This window comes from Dreissena polymorpha, chromosome 3 (assembly GCF_020536995.1).
Source record: "Dreissena polymorpha isolate Duluth1 chromosome 3, UMN_Dpol_1.0, whole genome shotgun sequence".
Taxonomy (NCBI): Eukaryota; Metazoa; Mollusca; class Bivalvia; order Myida; family Dreissenidae; genus Dreissena; species Dreissena polymorpha.
The window spans coordinates 82952260-82965119 of record NC_068357.1 but is presented as its reverse complement, the minus strand read 5'-3'; positions in this window follow the sequence as shown (position 1 = coordinate 82965119).

Sequence of the window (12860 nt, the reverse complement as noted above, 5' to 3'; positions counted from 1 at the left end):
GAATGGTAAAACTTCATGAAAGTCATTCAGTGTGTAGAAAATATGTTGTGTAAAATAAATATGTACAATATATGCATTTCAGCACACAACAAGTGACATAAAAGGTAATTAAAGTTTCTTGTCACTAAATCATTTTATGTCGTTTTTGCCATTTTTTCCAGATAAGTGCATTTATTATTGGACATCAAAGGAACAATTCTCTTTCAATGACACTTTTAAAATTCTGTATCTACTAACAAAATCCAGTCGAGTACGTTTATGTAGTTAATTGTCAAAATATATGTATATCCCATTACAAAAAACTATATTTTTCATATATAGGGTAAATCCATAGAAAACGCCCAGCCGAGTCAAAGGGTAGGTGTATTCAACAAATTATAAAAAGTTAACCGACTGGAAAAAAGTTTTAAAATTTTGCAATTAGTTGTGTACATTTTACTATGTGGAAATAATAACAAAGAGTATTTCTGGAAAAGTACCCATTAGGCTCCCACTACCTTAATATCTTAGTTAGAAGGTTATTTTCCTAGCGGTTCCGTAGTGTAGTGGTTACACGCTCGCTTCACATGTGAGAGGTCCAAGGTTCGAGCCCAGTATAATCAAATTATTGTATTTTTGTTCTATGTTAACTTTTTGTTTTGATGTAGACATTTTAGTTGAAATAAATATGCTGTTTTATTGTAACCATTCTTTGTTTTTATAATGCCCATGAAATATATGTGTGAGAGGGTGGGGGGGGGGGGTCGTAAACACATTAAAACATTCTTTGTTCCACGATCCTTGTAACCACCTAGTTACTTATAAAGGCGCTATAGAGCGCGAAGCGCGACACGTATTATTAATTGTTATAATGGGTATTGATAAAGGAAGAAGCCGCTTATCAATGAGGAGCACCATCACAGCTCCCCAGTCTCATTACTATCAAGTCCTCATACAGTTTTTTTTTGAAGAACCACATATAGAAGGCCGCAGGCCTGACCCGTATCTTGCCAGTGGTATGGACCCTATGGTATAGACCTTTAACCCCGCTCACTATCCAGCGTTTAAACTTAAAAAAACTTACATTTAAACCGACTATTATTAGCTTATTAATATCTTAGTTAGTGCTTTTCAAGCGGTTGCGTAGTGTAGTGGTTACACGCTCGCTTCACATGTGAGAGTTCCAAGGTTCGAGCCCCAGTAGAATCAAATTATTTTATTTGTGTTCTATGTTAACTTTTTGTTTTGATGTAGACACTTTAGTTTAAATAAATATGCTGTTTTATTGTAACCATTTTTGTTTGTATTATGCCCATGAAATATATGTGTGAGAGGGTGGGGGGGGGGGGTCGTAAACACATTGAAACTTTTGCAGTGTTTAACATATCAATGAGTACTCAAGCCCTATCGTAAATGAGCAACGTAAGAATAAATTCAGAATCATCTCCCCTTGAAGTTGAGAAAAATATGAAATTACGCTTACAAGATGAATCAGATTTTTTAAAACCTACACAGTTCTGTTCCATTAATGAAAACTGCGCACGGATTCCAGTAAAAAAAAGAAAACCAATGTAAATAAAATGAACTATGAAATATGTGGGGGTTACAACACAAAATCATAGATAATGGTTATTTGGGGGTTATAACACAACATCATAGATAATGGTTTTTTGGGGGTTATAACACACAATCATAGATAATGCTTATGCCAGTATCTGTTTCTATTTTGTTTAAAATAATCGGCCAATATATTAATATTTACAGAAGAAAAATCGTTCCGTGTAATTTTATTGAATGCCTTTTACACTGAAATTCCTGACGCCCTTTGATTCTTTCCATCAATACTTATTTTGTTATCTTGTGTAGCGCAATACACAACTACATTTAATTTCGTTTTGAGAATAGTCTACTTCAGTTCTATCTTACAGATAGACGGAAAGGCATTGGATATGCCCATTGCCTTCAGATTCTAGCTCAGTGACGTCACACCAACTTTACATACGGATTTTGAATTTGGCTGAGTGGAACCCACTAAAAATGCGCCGATTTGCTATTGGATCGATGACATTCGAAGCGACCATCAAGAGGGAAAAGTCACTGTTGCACAACAAAGCGGGTATTATTACTAGAATAGCTTGATATATAGGCCGCTTAACAGAAAATAATAATCAGTTGCTAATGTGAATTTAATATTACTTAATCATTTTTAATGTTTGAAAAGCACTTTACTTGTATATTTGGGATACTGAAAGACATATATTTTTTTATTGTGTTGCTCATATTGAAAGTAAAAATACATGTCAAAATGCATTTCACATGCCATAGCTCAAATGCACGTAAATAATTTACTGATTTTTTTCTATACACTTTTGAAGATGAAACTAATATTTACATTTTATTCAAATTTTAACAATATCTCAGAGTAAATAAATTGATGCAGTTCTGGTAAATTGGACTCACTAAACTGATGGGACAGTGCTGACCAAAAGTAGCTCATCTACTTACTCATACGACTGCGCCGTCACCCTGGCAGTCTGTCCGAATGCTAATTCCGGTTATTAGTGCTGTGTATCGCTTTATGTAGAGACATGGGCACCTAATGAAAGTAAAGTCTGTCTCGGGACATACCACGTTACTCTATATACTTTGACTGGATTCAATCTTAAACCTGATTACTCAGCAGGTACCGAATTTAACCTATTAAGGCACATGCATTTGTTTGCAAGTAGATTTGTTTAACTTGCAAAATGAACATCATACTCGCAATTTGGGATTTTTTTAATTCTTTATTTAAAACAATACATTTGTTGTATCATATTGCTTAAACTTGTGCATTATATGTTGGCTACTTAAAAAAGCACAATCATTGGATGAAAACAGTTATCTTTTAATTCCTTGGCCCAGTTGGCAGTGCATTAGGCCGCTTTGTCCTGTCTCCACTGAACCACCACCTCCTGACAGCAGGCTTTGCAGGGCTCGACAAATTGTTTTTCAACAACTTGCCCTGCAGGGCGAGTAGCTAAGAATTTTCACTTGCCCTGCTGAAATATGTACTTGCCCTTCCTCCAATTACAAAATGAAAAACAAGAGCACCGCATAACGGGTGACAACGCTCGGCTTCGGGTGCAGTTTTGAATAAATGAAAGCTTGTCTGAATTTTTTTAGAGGTCACAATGACCTTGACCTTTGACCTAGTGACCCAAAATGGGTGTGGCATGTAGAACTTATCAAGGTGCATCTACATATGAAGTTTCAAAATTGTAGGTGGAAGCACTTTGATTTTAGAGCCAATGTTCAGAAAGGTTAACAAAATGTCAATGTTTTAGCACGACGCCGGCGGACGACGAGCTGGCTATGACAATACCTCGGGTTTTCTCCGAAAACAGCCGTGCTAAAAATCACCTGATCAAAAATTCACGTTATTGAAATCGGAAAACAGCTGATTTAGCTTTCAATGTTAACACGGAACAGGCATAGGTCGTATGGTTTCCCGCTTTCGCGCAACGAATATCACAAGGATTGAAACAGAAAAAATTCATTTCAACTAAATAAATTAAAAATGTGTTGTGTCGCCTACGTCACGAAACAACGCGCGGTATTTGACCGGTTCTAAGAATAGCAGTATTAAAAGATCGCATACCGTACTGTAAAGGATACATTCACGGAACATACCGGTATCGGCGCGTAACGGGAACAGAACTAATGTTAAGCAACTGTGCAATAATAAACATCCGGTTAATTTGTAATGGCCGATAAAGCGTTACTTTGTTTGGTAAAGATGTGTTAAAACTTGAAATTTTAATCTTTTCGGCCAGAAATGCCACTCGCCCCTGCAGGAAGCGCGCTGCCGGAATATTCACTCGTCCGGAGCCGATTTTTACTCGTAATTTCGAGCGGGCGTGTGGATTTTTCGAGCCCTGCTTTGGATCAAAGTGTCTTAAAGCAACTCTTATCCTCATCAAAATGTCGAGTGTATGTGCACTGAGGTCACACCTTCAATCACTCTTGATCCGCTTCATGATTGAGAAAGCCCTCTCACATGTGGCATTTTACAAAGACAGAACACTCGCCAAATGGATGATCTTCAAGAGGTCTTTGAAGTCCCTCTTTTTCCGGGTCAGCCAGGCTAACCAATTGCCACACCAAAAGTGGATGCATGCCAGTGCATCTTGCTATGCCAGAAACATGGCATTTAAGGTCATTCCACTAACTAAGAGCATTAACCAAATCACACCCTGCCCGTGAAGCACTTTGGAATAGTGCGTATAGACAGTGCGAACATTATCTATGCCATACTGCAATAATGCCTGTCTTTCAGTAGGCAAAGGCCAGTCTTTTGGTCAAATGCATAGCATGCAAGGAACACTTGCTCATCCAATAAGTTCTCAAACCTAGCTGACATGAAATCTAACACAGGCTGAACAATTCTTTGTTTGTCAGCAGCAAGTGTAGCACGGGCTATAATGTTTTGAAAAATATGGCCATGAAGCTGACCATTTACAATTTCAGCTTGAATTTTACCACATATGCCCCATCATTGTCCGTCAGATTTCGCAGAGTGCCCTCAGCACTGTGGAGTTTAGTAACAGCACGATATACCGTTATGTCATCTCTTTGAAACAACAAACTTATTTTTGCGATCTCATTGAGAATATCTTTGACAAATGCCAGCTACCAGACATATTTATGCTGCATTAGAGTTCTCAAGTAGCCTCTAACATTGCCTCTGTCAGCAGCACGGTTAGAGGCATCTTCAGAATAGTGCTCCATCTGCGTGACAATGATAGGCCAGTTGTGAATTAACTTTGTTACTACTCGGAGCTTGTGGTCTACCCATCTGAAGCTGTTTGCTTTCTCTTGATTCATTAAATGTTCACCTTATAATTCAGCTATGTCATTGGCCTCTTTGTACCTCTTTGCAGAGCCTTTTGAAAAAAATAGTATATGGACACTAGCATGCCAATTATTGTGTCCATGTATTTATCTTTGAAGGAATCTTAAACGGCCAGCTCAAGCCTATGGGCAAGACACCAGACGGGAAGAATCAACTCAGCATTCCCGGCATCTTTAGGAAGTTTAATCATCCCCTTTCTTTGTCCCATCATATCATTTGCTCCATCTGATCAAGTTTTACTTATGTAATTTGCTTCTTCAAATTCTGCAAATGCATTGTCAATCGCAACCAGAATACCCTCTGCTTTTGGTGTTCTCGGGCTCTTCAATCTTCAGATATTTCATCTTGGGTTAATAGTTATCTAAGAGTTTTACAAAGATTACCTCCTTCTCATTTTCAGATCTGACTGTTGAGCCGTCACAGAATATATTGAAGTAATCAGCAGTCCCAATATCTCTCATTAGTGCATCGTGGTACACACCACCTATGTGACGTATGAACATCTTTGCACTTTTCTCATGGCGATAAGTCTCACCTACCGAGAGGCCATTGGCTTCCTGTAGGTCAAGCAGGTCAGGGAAATCTGAAAAGGGCCTTTCACTCAGAGCAATATAGTATGATGCCTTAAATAGGTTCGACATGTTTTCAGATAGATCTATATCCATTCGATTTAACCCTTTCTAAAGGTCGGATTGTTTGTTTTTGGCCCTTTTCTCCTCAGCAACCTTCTTCTCCAGGGCCCGTATGTGCATTGATGACTTTATATGGTACGAGACTGACGCCCTTTTCACTGAGTTGTTACCAGTGACAAACTGAAATTATAGAGATTAAATAGAAGATATTTGTTGGATTCGGTGGAATATCGATTTTAATTCACTTGTGAGCACAGCAAATATATATTCTCACTCATGGCGGCGCCACTCATGAAAATATTATTTTTTATGATCACTCGTGAATTAAAATCCATATTCCACCGAATCCTACACATTTGTTTTATTTTATGCTTTTTTACCGTTTATTTACAGTGTAAACGAATTTAACTGGAGAATTCCGCTGAAAAAATGAGGTCATTTCGTAAAAAAATGACGTCATTTCACAGTAAAACAGTGAACATTATCGATCAAATATCATAATTTTTAGGTTGTGGCATAAATATCTAATAATTGAAATTCGTTCACTCTTACTTTAATTTGATGACATGTCATTGGGTGCGTGTTCTTTGCACGTCTTGCATGATATTTGTCTGACTACGTTGTCACTGTCAAAAACATAATCTCGATTGATGTTAAATTCAGTCATCCATTTTTAACTGTTTTGAGAGCTGCTGTCTGAGTGGCTTTCTCCGTAGTTTTTGGAACTAAGTTCCTTTGCTGTCTCAGCGTCCTCGGACGCCGGCATCTTCAGGAATTTGTCCATGATTCAGATTGATGAAGGTTTTTGATCGTGCAGATGGAAAGATTTTTAGAAAGTCGCGATCACCGAGACGCTTATAAGCCGCAAACGCCTAGCGAACCATAGCTCGCACAATAGTATCTTCCCTTGAATCTTACAATAACAACAACAACAATGGAGGCCGAATGTGTTAATCCATTCCTTTAACACTTTAATCGTTTAACTTAAGCAAGAATTTGATCTTGAAAATAGGTGTCGTGATTGTATAAAGTATTTATCTCTCAATATGGATTTATGGAAAAACAGGTTTGAGAAATCTGAAATTTCAACTCGCAGAAAATTGCAAGCTTTATATTTTTCAACTTGCTATCCATAAATCTCACTCACATTTTGCGATTATGCGAGGTAAGTTTTGGTCCCTGCACAGAAACTGCAAGTGAAAACTGTCCTTCATTGATATTTCAATTGAGAAAAAAGCAATATCTAGTGGCAAACCAGTTTATTTCATAAGACGGATCATACTCAAAATAACTAATCACGATATCGTGCTTGTCAAGTAATATGTTGCAAAACCATCAGTGTTTAGGACTCATTGAACTGATATTCCAAGAACAATATATATTACATTTATCAAAGTATTCAATACTGACTTTTAATTAGTGTTAATGTTCAATAGTAAGTCCTTATTTAAACAAAACTGATGTCAACGGCTTCATAAAACTGTTACATAAATAAGTGTATCGCAATTTACTATGAACTGAACGATACAGCTATTTATTTAAAAAAAATTCGTTCTATGCCATACGCATAAGAAGGATGTGGGCAACTGGTCTAATAATATGTTTATAAATTTGTCACCATGTTGCATTTGTTTTCTTAACGATAGGTTAGTATTTCATATTATTTTGTAAATGTGTTTCTTCGCCAATAGTTTGATGCCTGCAAACAAAAACTAAATTAACAAAACACGCGTTTGTCGCGTCTGCATCACTACTCATTAAAATAATATTTCCCCACCCCCCCCAAAAAAAAAAAATTAATAAATAAATAATTGTGTTTATGGATGGATGGAAAACAATTGGTACACGGTATAATCCTTAAGCCAATTGTAAAGGGTTATTGTTTCTGCATTGCGATTCTCCTTATTGATATCTACATGTATGCACCCATAAAGTTGCATGTTGAAATCTTGTTGCGTATTTGAGATATAAACTTTAACAGTTACATCCTTACAAAACAAACAAACAAGGAGCAATAACTGTGACAGTTATTTAAAATGTTTATGGATAAGGTTCTAGTGCATGGCACTTCTTCCCAATCGATTTCTACATTTTCTGAGATAAAGCCCTGCAGTGTTTGTTACAGACGGATGAACTGACTGACAGACTGACTGACGGACGTCAATTCGATATCACACCGCCTTTTAGCGTGGGATATAGAGAATACTAGGCTAGCGTTGAATAGAGAGAAGTTAATGTTGCGAGGCTTAGAACAACGGGAGCGCGAGCCTTGGCGAAACTTCTCTCTATTCAACGCTAATCCTAGTATTCTATTTATCCCATTGTTTTTTTTTTCAACTTGACAAAAACTATCCTCGCCTAACCTGTTCATGGACGCTGCAGATTTTCATAGCGTCTAGATCTAGCTTTCACATCCTGTAGTGTGTGACCCAAATACAAGATAATCCGTAATAGAGCTAATTATATTAAGCTTTGAAACACTTCTTGCAAACGGGTTATTCTTACTGAATAGACTTTCTTAAATGAAATAACAAATACAAAGTTTTTTCAAAAAAGAAAACACCCTTACGCTGACAAGATCTAAAGGTTGAAGGTTGTATAATTTTAAAGCTAATTTTTTATCTACTCTATAGTTTTCTTATGAAAAATCGTTCAGTGGTAGAATAAAAAGTAGTCCGTGCACGCGACCGGTTTATTCAACAAGGTGAGATAGAGACTAGTTTGTTACATGGGGTGTTATACCGTCAATGTCGCGGTGAAGATGGTATAAAATAAAAAGGACAGTACAGGACCTATTTCGATTCCATTTTAATGTACGCAAACACATTTAAAACAATACTTTATGCATGCAGATAAATAACGTGAAGTGACTTTGGTAAGCTAAATTACCTCTTCAAAAAACATTCGAAGACACCAATATAATGGTCAAAGTTATGTTTACACAAGTATACACAATTCATGAAAACATAGCTACATCTTAAACACGATTTTTTTTCTTGATCTTACATAATACTCAACGATATGTAAATTAATAACAAACGAGAAGCACGACAAAACGTCCACCACAGAATCGTCACAACACGTATTTTGCTACCTTACAGTCGAACAATGATGTATAAGACGATAAGGTTGTCTTTAGCACGATTGTTTGATTGGAGCCGCCAACATCGGAATGCAGGTATCTCGTTTTTGACTTAAAAAGAAATGTTGGCTAAGATCCATTAGGTAATAATTATTAAACATACAATCTTATAGACTATAGTTGATTTTACATCCATGCGTTGATATATATACAAATACACAATTATGATACAAGTCAAGTTATTTTTAATAACTTAATAGTGTATTCAAAATAAAACATTGTTCAATATTTCTATATTGGCGCAAGAAAATTTATTCTAAGGATTTTGGTTTGTTTCGCAAATAGAACTCAAATAATCGAGTAGGTGTTAATTTAGAGCGCTGAATAAACATGCAAATGAACCGTAAATTAAAAATATATAAAATACTTTATGTAATAAGATTTATTATTGGTTTGTTTAGTTATTCCTGTAAATATAATTCGATTCTGTCACCGAAATTAGTCTTAAAAATTACAGTTCTTAAACAAAAGCTAACTTCAACAAGGTCATAAATACTTAATTTAACACTATTAAAAAACGGCTAGTCAAATTATAAAAGGTAAACGCTTTTTAAGTTATTTAAGAACCACTTTCTGATATATGTTCGCATTGATAGCGCGGTTGGTTAAATCTTTGCTCCTTGTTCAAAAAAGTAATTATTCATATGTCGCTTGTGTCTTTTTGCAGACAGCAGTCTTTCGTGATTTATATTTGAAATGCGAAATAGTGTATTATGTTTAATGGTATTGTTTTATTTGATACTTGCAATGGTCTTTGTTAAGTGTTTAAATATTGTATAATAATTTAGTTTGTATTGTAAAGGGACCAAAATTGTTTGACTTTTTTTTAAATATCAGCATCAACATCGTTTGCGATCGTATGAAATGAAGTATATAACTCATGTATAATAACTGTGTTATTCTATTTTTGGATGATCAAACTAAGATACACTTTATGAGCAACACTTGTCAAACTTTAATATCTAAATCATGAGTACAGATTTTTCATTTCAAATTGTACATGCTATAGTTTGACTACATTTTATGCGAATTCACGATACAATCATTCATCCGCGTCGATCGGACGCTTAAGCACGAAGGGTATGTATGGTTTCTTATGTTTGAACGTGAAAATCTGCTTCAGGTAATTTTATTGTCATGTTTAAGCTCTCGATGAGAATGGAGCCGTTCCATGCCGATGGAGGGGCAGTGATCACTTAAATTGCCGTTTTGACTACTGTTGCCAATGATTGCCGTAGTAATATTTTCATCAATAGCAGACGTCTGATTTACTTCGTTTGCTTCTGATAACATAAAGTTCTCGGAAACTGTCGTGATTGCAACAAAACAACCTTGTGTAGTTGCAGAAGTTGCTATGTCAACGTCCCCATAAACAGCTCTCTTACAACATATTGATATTGCACATCTGTTTAAGCAACTTTTCCTGTACCTGTTTGTTACCAGTTATGTTTTCATTGGATAATAGGTTAGCTAAATGTTTTTTTCTTGACAAAGGTTTGCGATAAATTCACACATAGAGCACAATCATTGTCATCATGGGTATATAAAAGGCCAGTAGTGACGTTAATATTCTAATGCTATGAAAAGAAAATGTGAGATCGCATTCTGTTGCTGGAACTGTCCTTTTCCTTTCGATATATTGCCAAGAAATGATCCATGGCGTCCAGATCAAAAACGAAACGATCAAGATGATGTTTATCGTATTGCAAACCTTCTTTGGTGATCGCCTTGTCCTATGTACTATGGGCCTGGTGACACCCAAATATCTATCGAAACAAATGACGAGAAGGTGCGCCATCGAGGCGGTGGCGAACGTGTAATCCAGGCACAACCAAACATCACACACCAAAGCTCCAAACGGCCAGTAACCGATCACACTGTATACGCCATACAAAGGTATGGAGACAAGACCAATAATCGTGTCGGAGACCGCCAAACTCACAAGAAAAAAACTACTCAAAATGCGTAGGCGTCGATTCTGTTTGAATGCAATGATGACAAATATATTGCCCACGACCGTCACAACCGCCAGAATGGTCAAAACAAATGAAATCCCAATTTTTCCAGCTGAACTTTCCAGCATGTCGGACGATGTATTTGCCGCAGTCCTATTATATACCACTATATTCAGCAATGCAGCATGTTTATATGAACACTCGTCAACATAAATGGATGTGATTTATTTTTCCAAAAAGCGTATAGTTATGATGATTTAAGCTGAAATAATTCCAGAGATGTAAGCACTTTTCCGATTGCGATATCAATTGTATCCATTCCCGGTGTGTATTTGTGCTCTACGACTGACGAACGAATTGCTATATAATGAAAACAACCATGCTATGATTATGACCTTTATTTGCACTGTGTGTTGTTTGGTTATTGTGTTCGTTCGGCATGAATTAAAACTCGTTCATTGACTGTTCAAGCTTACTTCACCTTGAATCAGTTATGTTTAATGTCTGATTGAACTGTTTCTATTCTTTTAATGACCAATGGTCAAGAGCTTTAAATAACATTCTAGCGAATGGTCGTATATTTCCAGAAAACTTTTTAAGTGTTTAAATTTTCCTTGATTTGAAACCAAACATGTATGCAAAGCATATTCTGTTTATATTGAACAGTAACTGACTCCCAGAAATAAAACACTTAGTGGAGAAAATATTTCTTGCAAAAATAAGATAAAAGTCCTTTTGGTATTTTTGTTGATACTTTAACCAATAATATTTATTGTTAAGATAAAATGGGGCAAAATGGGCCATGTTTTGGCATTAAGAGGAGAAAAACTGCTTTAATTTGCAAGCCACAACACTAATTAAAGGATTTATACAAACGTTCCCATGTCTGCCATAACCTTTCAGCATGGTTTCTTCAGAAAACTATTTCTTGTGGAGATGTCAATGTTTCGCATTTTCCTTGTGTACTTGTGCTCTTCAACGGTCGAAAGTAGTGCTATTTAAATTAAACTAAAATGCTATGATTGTAACGATTTTTTTCACTGTGTGTTGTTAGGTTATTGTTTTCGTTCGGCATGCGTTATAACCAGTTAAAACTCCAATTGCATAGAGTAAAATGTACCATGTTCCAACATGAAAAAATCATGGTGGAATTCTAGGTGGCTTTCTTCTTCAGGAAAACATGAAATTAATTTTAAAAATGTTTAACTGGTATTGGAACCAACTAGAGTGACGAAATTGAAATAAAATTACAAGTATATCGCGTTTTTCCATTTTCACTGGCAATAGATTATTCGTTACACTTGATTTTTTACGTGTATGATTAACTGATTTTTTTTAAGGAAATAATTAACAATCGATGTTATGAAATGTATATAATATACCTTTTATATACATATTTCATATTTTACAAAGTATTTAGCGGACTTTAATGGGATTTTAATCAGTGAACGATATACTTAGAAACACTGTAAGTACCAAACAAAGTTATCACTGAAGCACGATCATGTCAAGTTGTATCAAAATGCATGAAAAAGTTTACATTAATCTTTTTATGATACGATTATTACTAGTGGTCTCTCAATATTCTAAAAATCGGTTGTTTTCTTTAAATGTGTTTTTAAACATATCGGGTTATTGAGATTTCCGATACCTTTTGCCTGTCATCTAAGATACATCTAGAAATTTATAACATAATTTGTGCAGCGCGCCACACATATTGATATAGTTTCTTCTGACCTGCTTTAATTTCTTGCACACCAGTTTGGTGTAACGGAGGTTTTACTGTAGTTGTCGACAACGACATGTAAGCATATTACAGAACGCCCGCCGGAATGTGACGTTGCAGAGCGCATAGAGGACGGGATTCACTGTTGAGTTGATGTAGTATAGCCAGCAGGCTGAAATTATGATTTAAACAAGCAACATATGTTGTTCGAATAAATAAATCATCACTTTTACATACTCCATAACAATAAAACTTGATAATTAAAGTTATTCAGTACAGAACGCACGTAAAAATATGACGGAAAGAAATTGTTAATATATTTGCATTTTTTTATCATGAATCATATTTAACTTGAATAAAATAATCCTTCTGTAGAACTATCACTGTTTGTTTGTTTGAATATTACTATGTTAACGGACTGCGTGTGATTGTAATTTAAAATAAGTACATGCCAATGTTTTATTGTTAATGAAGTCATGTATTGTTTTATGTTTTACGCAACTTACCTATGTATTAAGCGGTTTCATTAACA